Below are 22,574 nucleotides of genomic sequence, written 5' to 3'. Positions count from 1 at the left end.
TTGTAGAGAAAAAGAGTTGTGGTTTTGAAGGGCTAAAGCAGTGCCGGAAAATCAGAAATCTTAGGCCGAGTCAAAGAAACAGAACCACGGTGACTCTGGTCAAGCCAGTGAAGCCGGTGAAGGTTGTATACTAGATGGAAGTGAATGACAATGTTAAGCTATGAATGAAATGAGTGGAACCAAGGAGTCTGTCATGCTAGACAGAACCAGTTAAAAATAAAGAGAAATGGATTATATAAACGGAAGAATGATACCTGTGTTTACGTCAAGTAGGGCTTTTGGGGTAGGCAAAAGCTGGTGATAAAACTGAGATAAAACTGGTGGACTGGTGATAAAACAATTGGAAATGCATCAGAAATTACTAACACTTCCCATCACATCACTAATCTGACTGCTGGAGTCAATTACATGTTTTGTGTCACTGCTGTTACTGCAGATAGCTTAGGAGAAAGTGAACCTTTTTGCATCTCAAAATATACTGGTATGTAGAATTTTTAAAATATCTTTTTTTTTTTTTTTTTTTTTACTACATCATACATGCTCAAAATCTTTGACTTGTGATATAAACTCGGAACTACAGGAAACATCCAATTTCAAACACTAAATCATTCTGCTTTAGTTAAGCATGTCAACATAAATAGGGATTGTGTTAAACAAGGTCTGGCAAACAACTCCCCTCACCCCCTAAAATGGCAGCCTTCATGTCAAACAAAAGAAATCAGTTCAGGTGGGCATTGCTTGTAGGTGGCAGTAATGGGAGGGAGGGCCTGGGCCATGGAAGGAGAACAAATCACAGCTCTAGAGAAATAAAAAAACATTGGTGCGCTGGAGGGAATGGAGACTGAGGGAGAGCAGAAAGATCGAAGGGCCAGGGTGGAACCAGAAGAGCCAAAAACGAAGGCAGAGATGGGGGTTCAGAGATCCAAGGTGGTCCTGGGAAATTTGGAAGAGTGAGGCTGAGCCAGTGTGACTGAGGCCAAGGTGAAGCTGGGGGTGGAGTACCCAATTGGAGCCAAAGTATTGGAGAGCCAGTAGATTGATATACCAAGATGGAGTCTGGGGAACAAGGAACTGCTGTGGTTTCCGGAAGGTAGAAGACAAAAGTAGAGCCAAGGAATTGTAGAGAAAAGGAGTTTTGGTTTTGAAGGGCTAAAGCAGTGCCGGAAAATCAGAAATCTTAGGCCGAGTCAAAGAAACAGAACCACAGTGACTCTGGTCAAGCCAGTGAAGCCGGTGAAGGTTGTATACTAGATGGAAGTGAATGACAATGTGGAGCTATGAATGAAATGAGTGGAACCAAGGAGTCTGTCATGCTAGACAGAACCAGTTCAAAATAAAGAGAAATGGATTATATAACAGGAAGCATGATACCTGTGTTTATGTCAAGTAGGGCTTTTGGGTAGGCATGAGGGCACCAAGTGCTGGTTTCGGGATGGACAGGGCCTTTGACCGGAAGTCTGTGTCAGGCTACTTTTTACGTCTTCCCCTACATTTCCCTAAGTTTTCTTTATGTTCTTCAAGGGGATCAAGCCTCACCCTTTTGCTTTGAGTAGAACACTGTACAGCAGCATCTTATGCTCACAGACTCACTGAGCTCTGGTGTATTTGAAAATTCTGTAAAGAAGTTATTTATCATTTACTTTTCTCTCCCCCACACAGTGCCAAATATGATCAGGAATCTCACAGTAACCAACATCACAACATCATCTGTGATTCTGACATGGCAAGAACCAGTTGGAAATAGATATTTCTTTAAACTTCTTTGGACTGGCGATAAAACAATTGAAAATGCATCAGAAATTACTGACACTTCCCATCACATCACTAATCTGACTGCTGGAGTCAATTACACATTTTGTGTCACTGCTGTTACTGCAGATAACTTAGGAGAAAGTGAACCTTTTTGCATCTCAAAATATACTGGTAGGTAGAATTTTTAAAATATTATCTTTTTTTTTTTTTTTTGCTTTTGCTATATCATACTTGCTCAAACTATTTGACTTATGGCATAAACTCTGAAGTACATGAAACATTCAGTTTCAAACTCTAAATCATTCTGCTTTAGTTAAACATGTCAACATAAATAGGGATTGTGTTAAACAAGATCTGGCAAAAAACTCCCCTCACCCCCTAAAATGGCAGCTTTCATGTCAAACAAAAGAAATCAGTTCAGGTGGGCATTGCTCGAAGGTGGCAGTAATGGCAGGGAGGGCCTGGGCCATGGAAGGAGAACAAATCACAGCTCTAGGTAAATAAATGGAGACTGAGGGAGAGCAGAGAGATTGAAGGGCCATGGTGGAACCAGAAGAGCCAAAAACGAAGACAGAGATGGGGGTTCAGAGGTCCAAGGTGATCCTGGGAAATTTGGAAGAGTGAGGCTGAGCCAGTGTGACTGAAGACCAAGGTGAATCTGGGGGTGGAGTACCCAATTGGAGCCAAAGTATTGGAGAGCCAGTAGATTGATATACCAAGATGGAGCCTGGGGAACAAGGAACTGCTTTGGTTTCCGGAAGGTAGAAGACAAAAGTAGAGCCAAGGAATTGTAGAGAAAAGGAGTTGTGGTTTTGAAGGGCTAAAGCAGTGCCGGAAAATCAGAAATCTTAGGCGGAGTCAAAGAAACAGAACCACGGTGACTCTGGTCAAGCCAGTGAAGCCGGTGAAGGTTGTATACTAGATGGAAGTGAATGACAATGTTAAGCTATGAATGAAATGAGTGGAACCAAGGAGTCTGTCATGCTAGACAGAACCAGTTAAAAATAAAGAGAAATGGATTATATAAACGGAAGAATGATACCTGTGTTTACGTCAAGTAGGGCTTTTGGGGTAGGCAAAAGCTGGTGATAAAACTGAGATAAAACTGGTGGACTGGTGATAAAACAATTGGAAATGCATCAGAAATTACTAACACTTCCCATCACATCACTAATCTGACTGCTGGAGTCAATTACATGTTTTGTGTCACTGCTGTTACTGCAGATAGCTTAGGAGAAAGTGAACCTTTTTGCATCTCAAAATATACTGGTATGTAGAATTTTTAAAATATCTTTTTATTTATTTTTTTTTTTACTACATCATACATGCTCAAAATCTTTGACTTGTGATATAAACTCGGAACTACAGGAAACATCCAATTTCAAACACTAAATCATTCTGCTTTAGTTAAACATGTCAACATAAATAGGGATTGTGTTAAACAAGGTCTGGCAAACAACTCCCCTCACCCCCTAAAATGGCAGCCTTCATGTCAAACAAAAGAAATCAGTTCAGGTGGGCATTGCTTGTAGGTGGCAGTAATGGGAGGGAGGGCCTGGGCCATGGAAGGAGAACAAATCACAGCTCTAGAGAAATAAAAAAACATTGGTGCGCTGGAGGGAATGGAGACTGAGGGAGAGCAGAAAGATCGAAGGGCCAGGGTGGAACCAGAAGAGCCAAAAACGAAGACAGAGATGGGGGTTCAGAGATCCAAGGTGGTCCTGGGAAATTTGGAAGAGTGAGGCTGAGCCAGTGTGACTGAGGCCAAGGTGAAGCTGGGGGGTGGAGTACCCAATTGGAGCCAAAGTATTGGAGAGCCAGTAGATTGATATACCAAGATGGAGTCTGGGGAACAAGGAACTGCTGTGGTTTCCGGAAGGTAGAAGACAAAAGTAGAGCCAAGGAATTGTAGAGAAAAGGAGTTTTGGTTTTGAAGGGCTAAAGCAGTGCCGGAAAATCAGAAATCTTAGGCCGAGTCAAAGAAACAGAACCACAGTGACTCTGGTCAAGCCAGTGAAGCCGGTGAAGGTTGTATACTAGATGGAAGTGAATGACAATGTGGAGCTATGAATGAAATGAGTGGAACCAAGGAGTCTGTCATGCTAGACAGAACCAGTTCAAAATAAAGAGAAATGGATTATATAACAGGAAGCATGATACCTGTGTTTATGTCAAGTAGGGCTTTTGGGTAGGCATGAGGGCACCAAGTGCTGGTTTCGGGATAGACAGGGCCTTTGACCGGAAGTCTGTGTCAGGCTACTTTTTACGTCTTCCCCTACATTTCCCTAAGTTTTCTTTATGTTCTTCAAGGGAATCAAGCCTCACCCTTTTGCTTTGAGTAGAACACTGTACAGCAGCATCTTATGCTCATAGACTCACTGAGCTCTGGTGTATTTGAAAATTCTGTAAAGAAGTTATTTATCATTTACTTTTCTCTCCCCCACACAGTGCCAAATATGATCAGGAATCTCACAGTAACCAACATCACAACATCATCTGTGATTCTGACATGGCAAGAACCAGTTGGAAATAGATCTTTCTTTAAACTTCTTTGGACTGGTGATAAAACATTTGGAAATGCATCAGAAATTACTAACACTTCCCATCACATCACTGATCTGACTGCTGGAGTCAATTACACATTTTGTGTCACTGCTGTTACTGCAGATAACTTAGGAGAAAGTGAACCTTTTTGCATCTCAAAATATACTGGTAGGTAGAATTTTTAAAATATATATATTTTTTTTGCTTTTGCTTTTGCTATATCATACTTGCTCAAACTATTTGACTTATGGCATAAACTCTGAAGTACATGAAACATTCAGTTTCAAACTCTCAATCATTCTGCTTTAGTTAAACATGTCAACATAAATAGGGATTGTGTTAAACAAGATCTGGCAAACAACTCCCCTCACCCCCTAAAATGGCAGCTTTCATGTCAAACAAAAGAAATCAGTTCAGGTGGGCATTGCTTGAAGGTGGCAGTAATGGCAGTGAGGGCCTGGGCCATGGAAAGAGAACAAATCACAGCTCTAGGTAAATAAAGAACATTGGTGCACCGGAGGGAATGGAGACTGAGGGAGAGTAGAAAGATCGAAGGGCCATGGTGGAACCAGAAGAGCCAAAAACGAAGGCAGAGATGGGGGTTCGGAGATCCAAGGTGACCCTGGGAAATGTGGAAGAGTAAGGCTGAGCCAGTGGGACTGAGGACCAAGGTGAAGCTGGGGGGTGGGGGGTGGAGTACCCAATTGGAGCCAAAGTATCGGAGAGTCAGTAGATTGATATACCAAGATGGAGTCTGGGGAACAATGTACTGCTGTGGTTTCCGGAAGGTAGAGGACAAAAGTAGAGCCAAGGATTTGTAGAGAAAAGGGGTTGTGGTTTTGAAGGGCTAAAGCAGTGCCGGAAAATCAGAAATCGTAGGCTGAGTCAAAGAAACAGAACCACATTGACTCTGATCAAGCCAGTGAAGCCGGTGAAGGTTGTATACTAGATGGAAGTGAATGACAATGTGGAGCTATGAATGAAATAAGTGGAACCAAGGAGTCTATCATGCTAGACAGAACCAGTTCAAAATAAAGAGAAATGGATTATATAACCAGAAGAATGATACCTGTGTTTACGTCAGGTAGGGCTTTTGGGGTAGGCATGAGGGCACCAAGTGCTGATTTCGGGATAGACAGGGCCTTTGACAGAAAGTCTGTGGCAGGCTACTTTTTACGTCTTCCCCTACATTTCCCTAAGTTTTCTTTATGTTCTTCAAGGGGATCAAGCCTCACCCTTTTGCTTTGAGTAGAACACTGTACAGCAGCATCTTATGCCCACATACACTTACTTTTCTCTCCCCCACACAGTACCAAATATGATCAGGAATCTCACAGTAACCAATATCACAACATCATCTGTGATTCTGACATGGCAAGAACCAGTTGGAAATAGATCTTTCTTTAAACTTCTTTGGACTGGTGATAAAACATTTGGAAATGCATCAGAAATTACTAACACTTCCCATCACATCACTGATCTTACTGCTGGAGTCAATTACACATTTTGTGTCACTGCTGTTACTGCAGATAACTTAGGAGAAAGTGAACCTTTTTGCATCTCAAAATATACTGGTAGGTAGAACTTTTAAAATATCTTTTTATTTTTCCTACATCATACATGCTCAAACTCTTTGACTTATGATATAAACTCGGAAGTACAGGAAACATCCAATTTCAAACACTAAATCATTCTGCTTTAGTTAAACATGTCAACATAAACAGGGATTGTGTTAAACAAGATCTGGCAAACAACTCCCCTCACCTTCTAAAATGGCAGCCTTCATGTCAAACAAAAGAAATCAGTTCAGGTGGGCATTGCTTGTAGGTGGCAGTAATTGGAGGGAGGGCATGGGCCATGGAAGGAGACCAAATCACAGATTTAGAGAAATAAAAAAAACATTGGTGCGCTGGAGGGAATGGAGACTGAGGGAGAGCAGAAAGATCGAAGGGCCAGGGTGGAACCAAAAGAGCCAAAAACAAAGACAGAGATGGGGGTTCAGAGATCCAAGGTGATCCTGGGAAATTTGGAGGAGTGAGGCTGAGCCAGTGTGACTGAAGACCAAGGCGAAGCTGGGGGGTGGAGTACCCAATTGGAGCCAAAGTATCGGAGAGCCAGTAGATTGATATACCAAGATGGAGTCTGGGGATCAAGGAACTGCTGTGGTTTCTGGAAGGCAGAGGACAACAGTAGAGCCAAAGAATTGTAGAGAAATGGAGTTGTGGTTTTGAAGGGCTAAAGCAGTGCCGGAAAATCAGAAATCTTAGGCTGAGTCAAAGAAACAGAACCACAGTGACTCTAGTCAAGCCAGTGAAGCCGATGAAGGTTGTATACTAGATGGAAGTGAATGACAATGTGGAGCTATGAATGACATGAGTGGAACCAACGAGTCTATCATGTTAGACAGAACCAGTTCAAAATAAAGAGAAATGGATTATATAACCAGAAGAATGATACCTGTGTTTACGTCAAGTAGGGCTTTTGGGGTAGGCATGACTGCACCAAGTGCTGGTTCCGGGATAGACAGGGCCTTTGACAGAAATTTTGTGGCAGGTTACTTTTTACATCTTCCCCTCCATCTCCCTAAGTTTTCTTAATGTTCTTCAAGGGGATCAAGCCTCACCCTTTTGCTTTGAGTAGAACACTGTACAGCAGCATCTTATGCTCACAGACTCACTGAGCTCTGGTGTATTTGAAAATTCTGTAAAGAAGTTACTTATCATTTACTTTTCTCTCCCCCACACAGTGCCAAATATGATCAGGAATCTCACAGTAACCAACATCACAACATCATCTGTGATTCTGACATGGCAAGAACCAGTTGGAAATAGATCTTTCTTTAAACTACTTTGGACTGGTGATAAAACAATTGCAAATGCATCAGAAATTACTGACACTTCCCATCACATCAATAATCTGACTGCTGGGGTCAATTACACATTTTGTGTCACTGCTGTTACTGCAGATAACTTAGGAGAAAGTGAACCTTTTTGCATCTCAAAATATACTGGTAGGTAGAATTTTTAAAATATCTTTTTATTTTTCCTACATCATACATGCTCAAACTCTTTGACTTATGATATAAACTCGGAAGTACAGGAAACATCCTATTTCAAACACTAAATCATTCTGCTTTAGTTAAAAATGTCAACATAAATAGGGATTGTGTTAAACAAGATCTGGCAAATAACTCCCCTCACCCCCTAAAATCGCAGCTTTCATGTCAAACAAAAGAAATCAGTTCAGGTGGGCATTGCTCGAAGGCGGCAGTAATGGCAGGGAGGGCCTGGGCCATGGAAGGAGAACAAATCACAGCTCTAGGTAAATAAATGGAGACTGAGGGAGAGCAGAGAGATTGAAGGGCCATGGTGGAACCAGAAGAGCCAAAAACGAAGGCAGAGATGGGGGTTCGGAGATCCAAGGTGACCCTGGGAAATGTGGAAGAGTAAGGCTGAGCCAGTGGGACTGAGGACCAAGGTGAAGCTGGGGGTGGGGGGTGGAGTACCCAATTGGAGCCAAAGTATCGGAGAGTCAGTAGATTGATATACCAAGATGGAGTCTGGGGAACAAGGTACTGCTGTGGTTTCCGGAATGTAGAGGACAAAAGTAGAGCCAAGGATTTGTAGAGAAAAGGAGTTGTGGTTTTGAAGGGCTAAAGCAGTGCCAGAAAATCAGAAATCGTAGGCTAAGTCAAAGAAACAGAACCACATTGACTCTGATCAAGCCAGTGAAGCCGGTGAAGATTGTATACTAGATGGAAGTGAATGACAATGTGGAGCTATGAATGAAATGAGTGGAACCAAGGAGTCTATCATGCTAGACAGAACCAGTTCAAAATAAAGAGAAATGGATTATATAACAGGAAGCATGATACCTGTGTTTATGTCAAGTAGGGCTTTTGGGTAGGCATGAGGGCACCAAGTGCTGGTTTCGGGATAGACAGGGCCTTTGACCGGAAGTCTGTGTCAGGCTACTTTTTACGTCTTCCTCTACATTTCCCTAAGTTTTCTTTATGTTCTTCAAGGGGATCAAGCCTCACCCTTTTGCTTTGAGTAGAACACTGTACAGCAGCATCTTATGCCCACAGACTCACTGAGCTCTGGTGTATTTGAAAATTCTGTAAAGAAGTTACTTATCACTTACTTTTCTCTCCCCCACACAGTACCAAATATGATCAGGAATCTCACAGTAACCAATATCACAACATCATCTGTGATTCTGACATGGCAAGAACCAGTTGGAAATAGATCTTTCTTTAAACTTCTTTGGACTGGTGATAAAACATTTGGAAATGCATCAGAAATTACTAACACTTCCCATCACATCACTGATCTGACTGCTGGAGTCAATTACACATTTTGTGTCACTGCTGTTACTGCAGATAACTTAGGAGAAAGTGAACCTTTTTGCATCTCAAAATATACTGGTAGGTAGAATTTTTAAAATAATTTTTTTTTTTTTGCTTTTGCTTTTGCTATATCATACTTGCTCAAACTATTTGACTTATGGCATAAACTCTGAAGTACATGAAACATTCAGTTTCAAACTCTCAATCATTCTGCTTTAGTTAAACATGTCAACATAAATAGGGATTGTGTTAAACAAGATCTGGCAAACAACTCCCCTCACCCCCTAAAATGGCAGCTTTCATGTCAAACAAAAGAAATCAGTTCAGGTGGGCATTGCTTGAAGGTGGCAGTAATGGCATTGAGGGCCTGGGCCATGGAAAGAGAACAAATCACAGCTCTAGGTAAATAAAGAACATTGGTGCACCGGAGGGAATGGAGACTGAGGGAGAGCAGAAAGATCGAAGGGCCATGGTGGAACCAGAAGAGCCAAAAACGAAGGCAGAGATGGGGGTTCGGAGATCCAAGGTGACCCTGGGAAATGTGGAAGAGTAAGGCTGAGCCAGTGGGACTGAGGACCAAGGTGAAGCTGGGGGGTGGAGTACCCAATTGGAGCCAAAGTATCGGAGAGTCAGTAGATTGATATACCAAGATGGAGTCTGGGGAACAAGGTACTGCTGTGGTTTCCGGAAGGTAGAGGACAAAAGTAGAGCCAAGGATTTGTAGAGAAAAGGGGTTGTGGTTTTGAAGGGCTAAAGCAGTGCCGGAAAATCAGAAATCGTAGGCTGAGTCAAAGAAACAGAACCACATTGACTCTGATCAAGCCAGTGAAGCCGGTGAAGGTTGTATACTAGATGGAAGTGAATGACAATGTGGAGCTATGAATGAAATAAGTGGAACCAAGGAGTCTATCATGCTAGACAGAACCAGTTCAAAATAAAGAGAAATGGATTATATAACCAGAAGAATGATACCTGTGTTTACGTCAAGTAGGGCTTTTGGGGTAGGCATGAGTGCACCAAGTGCTGCTTCCGGGATAGACAGGGCCTTTGACAGAAATTTTGTGGCAGGTTACTTTTTTCATCTTCCCCTACATCTCCCTAAGTTTTCTTAATGTTCTTCAAGGGGATCAAGCCTCACCCTTTTGCTTTGAGTATAACACTGTACAGCAGCATCTTATGCTCACAGACTCACTGAGCTCTGGTGTATTTGAAAATTCTGTAAAGAAGTTATTTATCATTTACTTTTCTCTCCCCCACACAGTGCCAAATATGATCAGGAATCTCACAGTAACCAACATCACAACCTCATCTGTGATTCTGACATGGCAAGAACCAGTTGGAAATAGATATTTCTTTAAACTTCTTTGGACTGGCGATAAAACAATTGAAAATGCATCAGAAATTACTGACACTTCCCATCACATCACTAATCTGACTGCTGGAGTCAATTACACATTTTGTGTCACTGCTGTTACTGCAGATAACTTAGGAGAAAGTGAACCTTTTTGCATCTCAAAATATACTGGTAGGTAGAATTTTTAAAATATTATCATTTTTTTTTTTTTTTTTGCTTTTGCTATATCATACTTGCTCAAACTATTTGACTTATGGCATAAACTCTGAAGTACATGAAACATTCAGTTTCAAACTCTAAATCATTCTGCTTTAGTTAAACATGTCAACATAAATAGGGATTGTGTTAAACAAGATCTGGCAAAAAACTCCCCTCACCCCCTAAAATGGCAGCTTTCATGTCAAACAAAAGAAATCAGTTCAGGTGGGCATTGCTCGAAGGTGGCAGTAATGGCAGGGAGGGCCTGGGCCATGGAAGGAGAACAAATCACAGCTCTAGGTAAATAAATGGAGACTGAGGGAGAGCAGAGAGATTGAAGGGCCATGGTGGAACCAGAAGAGCCAAAAACGAAGACAGAGATGGGGGTTCAGAGGTCCAAGGTGATCCTGGGAAATTTGGAAGAGTGAGGCTGAGCCAGTGTGACTGAAGACCAAGGTGAATCTGGGGGGTGGAGTACCCAATTGGAGCCAAAGTATTGGAGAGCCAGTAGATTGATATACCAAGATGGAGCCTGGGGAACAAGGAACTGCTTTGGTTTCCGGAAGGTAGAAGACAAAAGTAGAGCCAAGGAATTGTAGAGAAAAGGAGTTGTGGTTTTGAAGGGCTAAAGCAGTGCCGGAAAATCAGAAATCTTAGGCCGAGTCAAAGAAACAGAACCACGGTGACTCTGGTCAAGCCAGTGAAGCCGGTGAAGGTTGTATACTAGATGGAAGTGAATGACAATGTTAAGCTATGAATGAAATGAGTGGAACCAAGGAGTCTGTCATGCTAGACAGAACCAGTTAAAAATAAAGAGAAATGGATTATATAAACGGAAGAATGATACCTGTGTTTACGTCAAGTAGGGCTTTTGGGGTAGGCAAAAGCTGGTGATAAAACTGAGATAAAACTGGTGGACTGGTGATAAAACAATTGGAAATGCATCAGAAATTACTAACACTTCCCATCACATCACTAATCTGACTGCTGGAGTCAATTACATGTTTTGTGTCACTGCTGTTACTGCAGATAGCTTAGGAGAAAGTGAACCTTTTTGCATCTCAAAATATACTGGTATGTAGAATTTTTAAAATATCTTTTTTTTTTTTTTTTTTTACTACATCATACATGCTCAAAATCTTTGACTTGTGATATAAACTCGGAACTACAGGAAACATCCAATTTCAAACACTAAATCATTCTGCTTTAGTTAAGCATGTCAACATAAATAGGGATTGTGTTAAACAAGGTCTGGCAAACAACTCCCCTCACCCCCTAAAATGGCAGCCTTCATGTCAAACAAAAGAAATCAGTTCAGGTGGGCATTGCTTGTAGGTGGCAGTAATGGGAGGGAGGGCCTGGGCCATGGAAGGAGAACAAATCACAGCTCTAGAGAAATAAAAAAACATTGGTGCGCTGGAGGGAATGGAGACTGAGGGAGAGCAGAAAGATCGAAGGGCCAGGGTGGAACCAGAAGAGCCAAAAACGAAGGCAGAGATGGGGGTTCAGAGATCCAAGGTGGTCCTGGGAAATTTGGAAGAGTGAGGCTGAGCCAGTGTGACTGAGGCCAAGGTGAAGCTGGGGGGTGGAGTACCCAATTGGAGCCAAAGTATTGGAGAGCCAGTAGATTGATATACCAAGATGGAGTCTGGGGAACAAGGAACTGCTGTGGTTTCCGGAAGGTAGAAGACAAAAGTAGAGCCAAGGAATTGTAGAGAAAAGGAGTTTTGGTTTTGAAGGGCTAAAGCAGTGCCGGAAAATCAGAAATCTTAGGCCGAGTCAAAGAAACAGAACCACAGTGACTCTGGTCAAGCCAGTGAAGCCGGTGAAGGTTGTATACTAGATGGAAGTGAATGACAATGTGGAGCTATGAATGAAATGAGTGGAACCAAGGAGTCTGTCATGCTAGACAGAACCAGTTCAAAATAAAGAGAAATGGATTATATAACAGGAAGCATGATACCTGTGTTTATGTCAAGTAGGGCTTTTGGGTAGGCATGAGGGCACCAAGTGCTGGTTTCGGGATGGACAGGGCCTTTGACCGGAAGTCTGTGTCAGGCTACTTTTTACGTCTTCCCCTACATTTCCCTAAGTTTTCTTTATGTTCTTCAAGGGGATCAAGCCTCACCCTTTTGCTTTGAGTAGAACACTGTACAGCAGCATCTTATGCTCACAGACTCACTGAGCTCTGGTGTATTTGAAAATTCTGTAAAGAAGTTATTTATCATTTACTTTTCTCTCCCCCACACAGTGCCAAATATGATCAGGAATCTCACAGTAACCAACATCACAACATCATCTGTGATTCTGACATGGCAAGAACCAGTTGGAAATAGATATTTCTTTAAACTTCTTTGGACTGGCGATAAAACAATTGAAAATGCATCAGAAATTACTGACACTTCCCATCACATCACTAATCTGACTGCTGGAGTCAATTACACATTTTGTGTCACTGCTGTTACTGCAGATAACTTAGGAGAAAGTGAACCTTTTTGCATCTCAAAATATACTGGTAGGTAGAATTTTTAAAATATTATCTTTTTTTTTTTTTTTTTTTTGCTTTTGCTATATCATACTTGCTCAAACTATTTGACTTATGGCATAAACTCTGAAGTACATGAAACATTCAGTTTCAAACTCTAAATCATTCTGCTTTAGTTAAACATTTCAAAAAAAATAGGTATTTTGTTAAACAAGATCTGGCAAAAACTCCCCTCACCCCCTAAAATGGCAGCTTTCATGTCAAACAAAAGAAATCAGTTCAGGTGGGCATTGCTCGAAGGTGGCAGTAATGGCAGGGAGGGCCTGGGCCATGGAAGGAGAACAAATCACAGCTCTAGGTAAATAAATGGAGACTGAGGGAGAGCAGAGAGATTGAAGGGCCATGGTGGAACCAGAAGAGCCAAAAACGAAGACAGAGATGGGGGTTCAGAGGTCCAAGGTGATCCTGGGAAATTTGGAAGAGTGAGGCTGAGCCAGTGTGACTGAAGACCAAGGTGAATCTGGGGGGTGGAGTACCCAATTGGAGCCAAAGTATTGGAGAGCCAGTAGATTGATATACCAAGATGGAGCCTGGGGAACAAGGAACTGCTTTGGTTTCCGGAAGGTAGAAGACAAAAGTAGAGCCATGGAATTGTAGAGAAAAGGAGTTGTGGTTTTGAAGGGCTAAAGCAGTGCCGGAAAATCAGAAATCGTAGGCCGAGTCAAAGAAACAGAACCACGGTGACTCTGGTCAAGCCAGTGAAGCCGGTGAAGGTTGTATACTAGATGGAAGTGAATGACAATGTTAAGCTATGAATGAAATGAGTGGAACCAAGGAGTCTGTCATGCTAGACAGAACCAGTTAAAAATAAAGAGAAATGGATTATATAAACGGAAGAATGATACCTGTGTTTACGTCAAGTAGGGCTTTTGGGGTAGGCAAAAGCTGGTGATAAAACTGAGATAAAACTGGTGGACTGGTGATAAAACAATTGGAAATGCATCAGAAATTACTAACACTTCCCATCACATCACTAATCTGACTGCTGGAGTCAATTACATGTTTTGTGTCACTGCTGTTACTGCAGATAGCTTAGGAGAAAGTGAACCTTTTTGCATCTCAAAATATACTGGTATGTAGAATTTTTAAAATATCTTTTTTTTTTTTTTTTTTTTTTACTACATCATACATGCTCAAAATCTTTGACTTGTGATATAAACTCGGAACTACAGGAAACATCCAATTTCAAACACTAAATCATTCTGCTTTAGTTAAACATGTCAACATAAATAGAGATTGTGTTAAACAAGGTCTGGCAAACAACTCCCCTCACCCCCTAAAATGGCAGCCTTCATGTCAAACAAAAGAAATCAGTTCAGGTGGGCATTGCTTGTAGGTGGCAGTAATGGGAGGGAGGGCCTGGGCCATGGAAGGAGAACAAATCACAGCTCTAGAGAAATAAAAAAAACATTGGTGCGCTGGAGGGAATGGAGACTGAGGGAGAGCAGAAAGATCGAAGGGCCAGGGTGGAACCAGAAGAGCCAAAAACGAAGACAGAGATGGGGGTTCAGAAATCCAAGGTGGTCCTGGGAAATTTGGAAGAGTGAGGCTGAGCCAGTGTGACTGAGGCCAAGGTGAAGCTGGGGGGTGGAGTACCCAATTGGAGCCAAAGTATTGGAGAGCCAGTAGATTGATATACCAAGATGGAGTCTGGGGAACAAGGAACTGCTGTGGTTTCCGGAAGGTAGAAGACAAAAGTAGAGCCAAGGAATTGTAGAGAAAAGGAGTTTTGGTTTTGAAGGGCTAAAGCAGTGCCGGAAAATCAGAAATCTTAGGCCGAGTCAAAGAAACAGAACCACAGTGACTCTGGTCAAGCCAGTGAAGCCGGTGAAGGTTGTATACTAGATGGAAGTGAATGACAATGTGGAGCTATGAATGAAATGAGTGGAACCAAGGAGTCTGTCATGATAGACAGAACCAGTTCAAAATAAAGAGAAATGGATTATATAACAGGAAGCATGATACCTGTGTTTATGTCAAGTAGGGCTTTTGGGTAGGCATGAGGGCACCAAGTGCTGGTTTCGGGATGGACAGGGCCTTTGACCGGAAGTCTGTGTCAGGCTACTTTTTACGTCTTCCCCTACATTTCCCTAAGTTTTCTTTATGTTCTTCAAGGGAATCAAGCCTCACCCTTTTGCTTTGAGTAGAACACTGTACAGCAGCATCTTATGCTCACAGACTCACTGAGCTCTGGTGTATTTGAAAATTCTGTAAAGAAGTTATTTATCATTTACTTTTCTCTCCCCCACACAGTGCCAAATATGATCAGGAATCTCACAGTAACCAACATCACAACATCATCTGTGATTCTGACATGGCAAGAACCAGTTGGAAATAGATCTTTCTTTAAACTTCTTTGGACTGGTGATAAAACATTTGGAAATGCATCAGAAATTACTAACACTTCCCATCACATCACTGATCTGACTGCTGGAGTCAATTACACATTTTGTGTCACTGCTGTTACTGCAGATAACTTAGGAGAAAGTGAACCTTTTTGCATCTCAAAATATACTGGTAGGTAGAATTTTTAAAATATATATATTTTTTTTGCTTTTGCTTTTGCTATATCATACTTGCTCAAACTATTTGACTTATGGCATAAACTCTGAAGTACATGAAACATTCAGTTTCAAACTCTAAATCATTCTGCTTTAGTTAAACATGTCAACATAAATAGGGATTGTGTTAAACAAGATCTGGCAAAAAACTCCCCTCACCCCCTAAAATGGCAGCTTTCATGTCAAACAAAAGAAATCAGTTCAGGTGGGCATTGCTCGAAGGTGGCAGTAATGGCAGGGAGGGCCTGGGCCATGGAAGGAGAACAAATCACAGCTCTAGGTAAATAAATGGAGACTGAGGGAGAGCAGAGAGATTGAAGGGCCATGGTGGAACCAGAAGAGCCAAAAACGAAGACAGAGATGGGGGTTCAGAGGTCCAAGGTGATCCTGGGAAATTTGGAAGAGTGAGGCTGAGCCAGTGTGACTGAAGACCAAGGTGAATCTGGGGGGTGGAGTACCCAATTGGAGCCAAAGTATTGGAGAGCCAGTAGATTGATATACCAAGATGGAGCCTGGGGAACAAGGAACTGCTTTGGTTTCCGGAAGGTAGAAGACAAAAGTAGAGCCAAGGAATTGTAGAGAAAAGGAGTTGTGGTTTTGAAGGGCTAAAGCAGTGCCGGAAAATCAGAAATCTTAGGCCGAGTCAAAGAAACAGAACCACGGTGACTCTGGTCAAGCCAGTGAAGCCGGTGAAGGTTGTATACTAGATGGAAGTGAATGACAATGTTAAGCTATGAATGAAATGAGTGGAACCAAGGAGTCTGTCATGCTAGACAGAACCAGTTCAACATAAAGAGAAATGGATTATATAAACGGAAGAATGATACCTGTGTTTACGTCAAGTAGGGCTTTTGGGGTAGGCAAAAGCTGGTGATAAAACTGAGATAAAACTGGTGGACTGGTGATAAAACAATTGGAAATGCATCAGAAATTACTAACACTTCCCATCACATCACTAATCTGACTGCTGGAGTCAATTACATGTTTTGTGTCACTGCTGTTACTGCAGATAGCTTAGGAGAAAGTGAACCTTTTTGCATCTCAAAATATACTGGTATGTAGAATTTTTAAAATATCTTTTTTTTTTTTTTTTTTTTTACTACATCATACATGCTCAAAATCTTTGACTTGTGATATAAACTCGGAACTACAGGAAACATCCAATTTCAAACACTAAATCATTCTGCTTTAGTTAAACATGTCAACATAAATAGGGATTGTGTTAAACAAGGTCTGGCAAACAACTCCCCTCACCCCCTAAAATGGCAGCCTTCATGTCAAACAAAAGAAATCAGTTCAGGTGGGCATTGCTTGTAGGTGGCAGTAATGGGAGGGAGGGCCTGGGCCATGGAAGGAGAACAAATCACAGCTCTAGAGAAATAAAAAAACATTGGTGCGCTGGAGGGAATGGAGACTGAGGGAGAGCAGAAAGATCGAAGGGCCAGGGTGGAACCAGAAGAGCCAAAAACGAAGACAGAGATGGGGGTTCAGAGATCCAAGGTGGTCCTGGGAAATTTGGAAGAGTGAGGCTGAGCCAGTGTGACTGAGGCCAAGGTGAAGCTGGGGGGTGGAGTACCCAATTGGAGCCAAAGTATTGGAGAGCCAGTAGATTGATATTCCAAGATGGAGTCTGGGGAACAAGGAACTGCTGTGGTTTCCGGAAGGTAGAAGACAAAAGTAGAGCCAAGGAATTGTAGAGAAAAGGAGTTGTGGTTTTGAAGGGCTAAAGCAGTGCCGGAAAATCAGAAATCTTAGGCCGAGTCAAAGAAACAGAACCACAGTGACTCTGGTCAAGCCAGTGAAGCCAGTGAAGGTTGTATACTAGAAGGAAGTGAATGACAATGTGGAGCTATGAATGAAATGAGTGGAACCAAGGAGTCTGTCATGCTAGACAGAACCAGTTCAAAATAAAGAGAAATGGATTATATAAACGGAAGAATGATACCTGTGTTTACGTCAAGTAGGGCTTTTGGGGTAGGCATGAGGGCACCAAGTGCTGGTTCCGGGATAGACAGGGCCTTTGACAGAAATTTTGTGGCAGGCTAGTTTTTACATCTTCCCCTCCATCTCCCTAAGTTTTCTTAACACTCTGAGGTCTAAAAACGCGCCGGCGCGTTTTGCAGTTTTTTTTTCACATTGCAGCAAAACAGACTTAAAATACTCCGTCATTTTTTGTCATAGAGACATAAGTAATATATCAATTGAAACTATAGAATGTCTTCTTTTTTTTGTGTACACTCACAATCAAAATAAAACTTTGTGCTTTTTAAAAATAAATAAAATATACAGGGTGTGCTGTCCTGCCGTCTCCGTCTCTGCAAACATCGTTCTAAAACGTCACTAAAAGTAACTAAAATAGATGGCTTATACATGCTACATGGACATGAGAGATATGTCTTTGGAAAGCTTTAAGTGTCTACTTTTAAACAAAACAAATAAATTCTAAAACAAATATTCTCCCTTTATGTAATCAGTATAAAAGTAAAGAGAGGTACTGTTTCTCCTGTCTGACCTAATTATCTTTAATGTGTGCCCGCCCACGCGCAGAGCGCTCTATTCATAAGATAATGTGCTGAGGCGATTTATGCAAACTGTAAACGCCCCTAACAGCGTCTTAAAAAGCATCAAGTTTCATCAGATTCATTCGCTGTCCTTCGCGTTTGGAAGATGGCACACTACACAGGTGAGCAGGCTCTTCAGATGGTCCTGGACAGTGAGGAAGTTCACTCTTTCCTCGGAAGAAGAACACGACTCTGACGATGAACGTCTGCATTTTGAAGAGCGACTTGATCCAGCTGAAGATACAGTTTCTGATGAGTAAGTGATTTAGTTTTACTTAAATTATTTGACGTGTTTTTTTTTTCTATATAAGCGTACATATATTTGCCTTATATTTACATCTATCTATATAACTATATATATAACTTTATCTCATAAAAACGCTTATAAATAGAATGCTTTTCTGTTGATATAGGGCCTACTTAAATTATTTATATAAGCGTACATCTATATTTGCCTTATATTTACTTCTATCTATCTATCTATCTATCTATATATATATATATATATATATATATATATATATATATATATATATATATATATATATATATAACTTTATCTCATAAAAATGCTTATAAATAGAATGCTTTTCTGTTGATATACTCAAATTATTTGACGTGTTTTTTTTTTATATACAAGCGTACATCTATATTTGCCTTATATTTACATCTATCTATAAATATATATATAGCGTATCTAAGTACCGTATATGATAGGCGTGAATGTGCTAAAATATGCTTGGTTGTGAAATGCGCGAACATGTTGCTATTTGCTAAATGTGCTAACTGATATAGCAGACTGTAAACGTTTACACATTCGCACACTTTGTCCGGTAATGGCCAATTGACAGACATATACAGCATGCTTGTATACCTGTTACTTTCCTGTCAGTTATGCATAGCTAATGGTATGAGAGTATTATCTTATATGCTAATAATAACAGGGTTTTTTTTACATTTTTTTTTAGGAATGTGGATCCATCACTCTCACATTCACCTGCAATTCCCACTAGGAGGGCACGCAGCAACACAGTTGAGTAAGTACACTTTTACCCACTATATGGTAGGCCTATATTGAAATCTGTAAGATTTTTCATGTTTTTAAAATAAGTTTCGTCTGCTCACCAAGGCTGCATTTATTCAATTAAAAATACAGTAAAAACAGTAATATTGTGAAATATTATTACAATTTAAAATAACTGTTTTCTATTTGAATATATTTCACAAAGTCGTTTATTCTTGTGATGTCCAGCATCATTACTCCAGTCTTCAGTGTCGCATGATCCTTCAGAAATCATTCTAATATGATGATTTGCAGCTCAAGAAACATTTATTGTTTACAATTGTTCAGAAATGTTTCATAAGTAGCAAATCATCATATTTGATGATAATATTTGATGATAATATTAATAAGATTCATATTTGATGATAATATATTTGCAGAGCTCTGTGGTGTGTCGTCACAGAAAGCAGCTCCAAAACGGACCAAAAGTGACCATGTACCGGTTCCAGGAGCAGAGCTGACATCAGATGCAAGGAATAATGCCACCGCTGGTCATCGGAACTGCATGCTTTGCAAAGTACAGCTTGGTAAAAGGCAAGACACACCTTGGAAATGCCAGGCATGTGACATTTACTTGTGTCTTCAGTTGAACTGTTTTCAAAAATGGCACACAGATGTGTGACTGTTCAGATTCTCTGTTCACCACCTCTCACTGACCATTGGGCTGCAAAGATTATCTATATGTGATCAAGCAGGTTATGTATAGGGTGTAAAAGTGGGCTTTTTTTTATAAACCTTACCTTTATTTGCCTGTATACACAAAAAATGTGCCTTTGACCCTAGTTTATATGTGGATTATATTGTTAACTTTATTTTAAATAAAAAAGAAAAAAACAATGATATGTCTTGTCTTTGCATTTTCTTAGTTGACTCAGTCACATTCCTGACTGAATGGCTCATTATGCGGCTCATTAGGGGCAGGGTCTTAATCTCCCCAGGTGTAAATCACTTCATTATTCATGAAGAGTCACACCTCTTCGCATATGGCCTACCTAAACAAAAAGTGTCTTAGAAATTTAAAATCAATACAATGTTTTATGTGTCAGAGTAGGGAGGATCATTTCCACATCATTTTGAAGCAAAAACTCTACACTAAAATATACAATTCTCAAAAGTCTTGTGAAAAAACATTTAGTATGCATTTTTAGGTATTGTTTCAGTTACTTTTTTTTTTTGTTTTTTCAATAACCACGCATAAACATTATTCCTTTAAAAACACAAACATGTACATACATGTTCCTCACATATTATGGTAGCCTAGTTTGTGCTGAATACAGTGTAATGACACTTTTGTCATTAATATGTTTATAACCAACTGATAAAAGCACAAATGTCAGGGCATGTCAAAACTTCTCCAGGGCCCAAAATCAGCCTCAGACTCCAGAGGGTTAATGATCTTCAAGGGGATCAAGCCTCACCCTTTTGCTTTGAGTAGAACACTGTACAGCAGCATCTTATGCTCACAGACTCACTGAGCTCTGGTGTATTTGAAAATTCTGTAAAGAAGTTACTTATCACTTACTTTTCCTCCCCCCCACACAGTGCCAAATATGATCAGGAATCTCGCAGTAACAAACATCACAACATCATCTGTGATTCTGACATGGCAAGAACCAGTTGGAAATAGATCTTTCTTTAAACTTCTTTGGACTGGTGATAAAACAATTGGAAATGCATCAGAAATTACTAACACTTCCCATCACATTACTAATCTGACTGCTGGAGTCAATTACATGTTTTGTGTCACTGCTGTTACTGCAGATAGCTTAGGAGAAAGTGAACCTTTTTGCATCTCAAAATATACTGGTATGTAGAATTTTTAAAATATCTTTTTTTTTTTTTTTTTTTTTTTTTTTTTTTGCTACATTATACATGCTCAAACTCTTTGACTTATGATATAAACTCGGAAGTACAGGAAACATCCAATTTCAAACACTAAATCATTCTGCTTTAGTTAAACTTGTCAACATAAATAGGGATTGTGTTAAACAAGGTCTGGCAAACAACTCCCCTCACCCCCTAAATTGGCAGCCTTCATGGCAAACAAAAGAAATTAGTTCAGGTGGGCATTGCTTGTAGGTGGCAGTAATGGGAGGGAGGGCCTGGGCCATGGAAGGAGAACAAATCACAGCTCTAGAGAAATAAAAAAAACATTGGTGCGCTGGAGGGAATGGAGAATGAGGGAGAGCAGAAAGATCCAAGGGCCAGGGTGGAACCAGAAGAGCCAAAAACAAAGACAGAGATGGGTGTTCAGAGATCCAAGGTGATCCTGGGAAATTTGGAAGAGTGAGGCTGAGCCAGTGTGACTGAAGACCAAGGTGAAAATGGGGGTGGGGGTGGTGGGTGGAGTACCCAATTGAAGCCAAAGTATTGGAGAGCCAGTAGATTGATATACCAAGATGGAGTCTGGGGAACAAGGAACTGCTGTGGTTTCAGGAAGGTAGAAGACAAAAGTAGAGCCAAGGAATTGTAGAGAAAAGGAGTTGTGGTTTTGAAGGGCTAAAGCAGTGCCGGAAAATCAGAAATCTTAGGCCGAGTCAAAGAAACAGAACCACAGTGACTCTGGTCAAGCCAGTGAAGCCGGTGAAGGTTATATACTAGATGGAAGTGAATGACAATGTGGAGCTATGAATGAAATGAGTGGAACCAATGAGTCTGTCATGCTAGACAGAACCAGTTCAAAATAAAGAGAAATGGATTATATAAACGGAAGAATGATACCTGTGTTTACGTCAAGTAGGGCTTTTGGGGTAGGCATGAGGGCACCAAGTGCTGGTTCCGGGATAGACAGGGCCTTTGACAGAAATTTTGTGGCAGGCTAGTTTTTACATCTTCCCCTCCATCTCCCTAAGTTTTCTTAATGTTCTTCAAGGGGATCAAGCCTCACCCTTTTGCTTTGAGTAGAACACTGTACAGCAGCATCTTATGCTCACAGACTCACTGAGCTCTGGTGTATTTGAAAATTCTGTAAAGAAGTTACTTATCACTTACTTTTCCTCCCCCCCCCCACACAGTGCCAAATATGATCAGGAATCTCGCAGTAACAAACATTACAACATCATCTGTGATTCTGACATGGCAAGAACCAGTTGGAAATAGATCTTTCTTTAAACTTCTTTGGACTGGTGATAAAACAATTGGAAATGCATCAGAAATTACTAACACTTCCCATCACATCACTAATCTGACTGCTGGAGTCAATTACATGTTTTGTGTCACTGCTGTTACTGCAGATAGCTTAGGAGAAAGTGAACCTTTTTGCATCTCAAAATATACTGGTATGTAGAATTTTTAAAATATCATTTTTTTTTTTTTTTTTTTTTTTGCTACATCATACATGCTCAAACTCTTTGACTTATGATATAAACTCGGAAGTACAGGAAACATCCAATTTCAAACACTAAATCATTCTGCTCTAGTTAAACATGTCAACATAAATAGGGATTGTGTTAAACAAGGTCTGGCAAACAACTCCCCTCACCCCCTAAAATGGCAGCCTTCATGGCAAACAAAAGAAATTAGTTCAGGTGGGCATTGCTTGTAGGTGGCAGTAATGGGAGGGAGGGCCTGGGCCATGGAAGGAGAACAAATCACAGCTCTAGAGAAATAAAAAAAAACATTGGTGCGCTGGAGGGAATGGAGACTGAG

The 22,574-nt window shown here is 40.8% G+C and overlaps 1 long non-coding RNA gene across 1 annotated transcript; it reads left to right on the top strand.

The window, feature by feature from the left end:
• The first annotated feature begins 17,405 nt into the window (after nucleotides 1-17,405).
• Nucleotides 17,406-19,716, top strand: LOC137015403 (uncharacterized). The gene is made up of 3 exons (XR_010893961.1): nucleotides 17,406-18,119; nucleotides 18,832-18,900; nucleotides 19,307-19,716. It is a non-coding gene; the product is annotated as an uncharacterized lncRNA (long non-coding RNA).
• Nucleotides 19,717-22,574: the final 2,858 nt, after the last annotated feature.

Source organism: Chanodichthys erythropterus, chromosome 24, assembly GCF_024489055.1.
Source record: "Chanodichthys erythropterus isolate Z2021 chromosome 24, ASM2448905v1, whole genome shotgun sequence".
Taxonomy (NCBI): Eukaryota; Metazoa; Chordata; class Actinopteri; order Cypriniformes; family Xenocyprididae; genus Chanodichthys; species Chanodichthys erythropterus.
The sequence above is the reverse complement of the archived record's forward strand: the minus strand, read 5'-3'. Positions and strand labels throughout refer to the sequence as shown.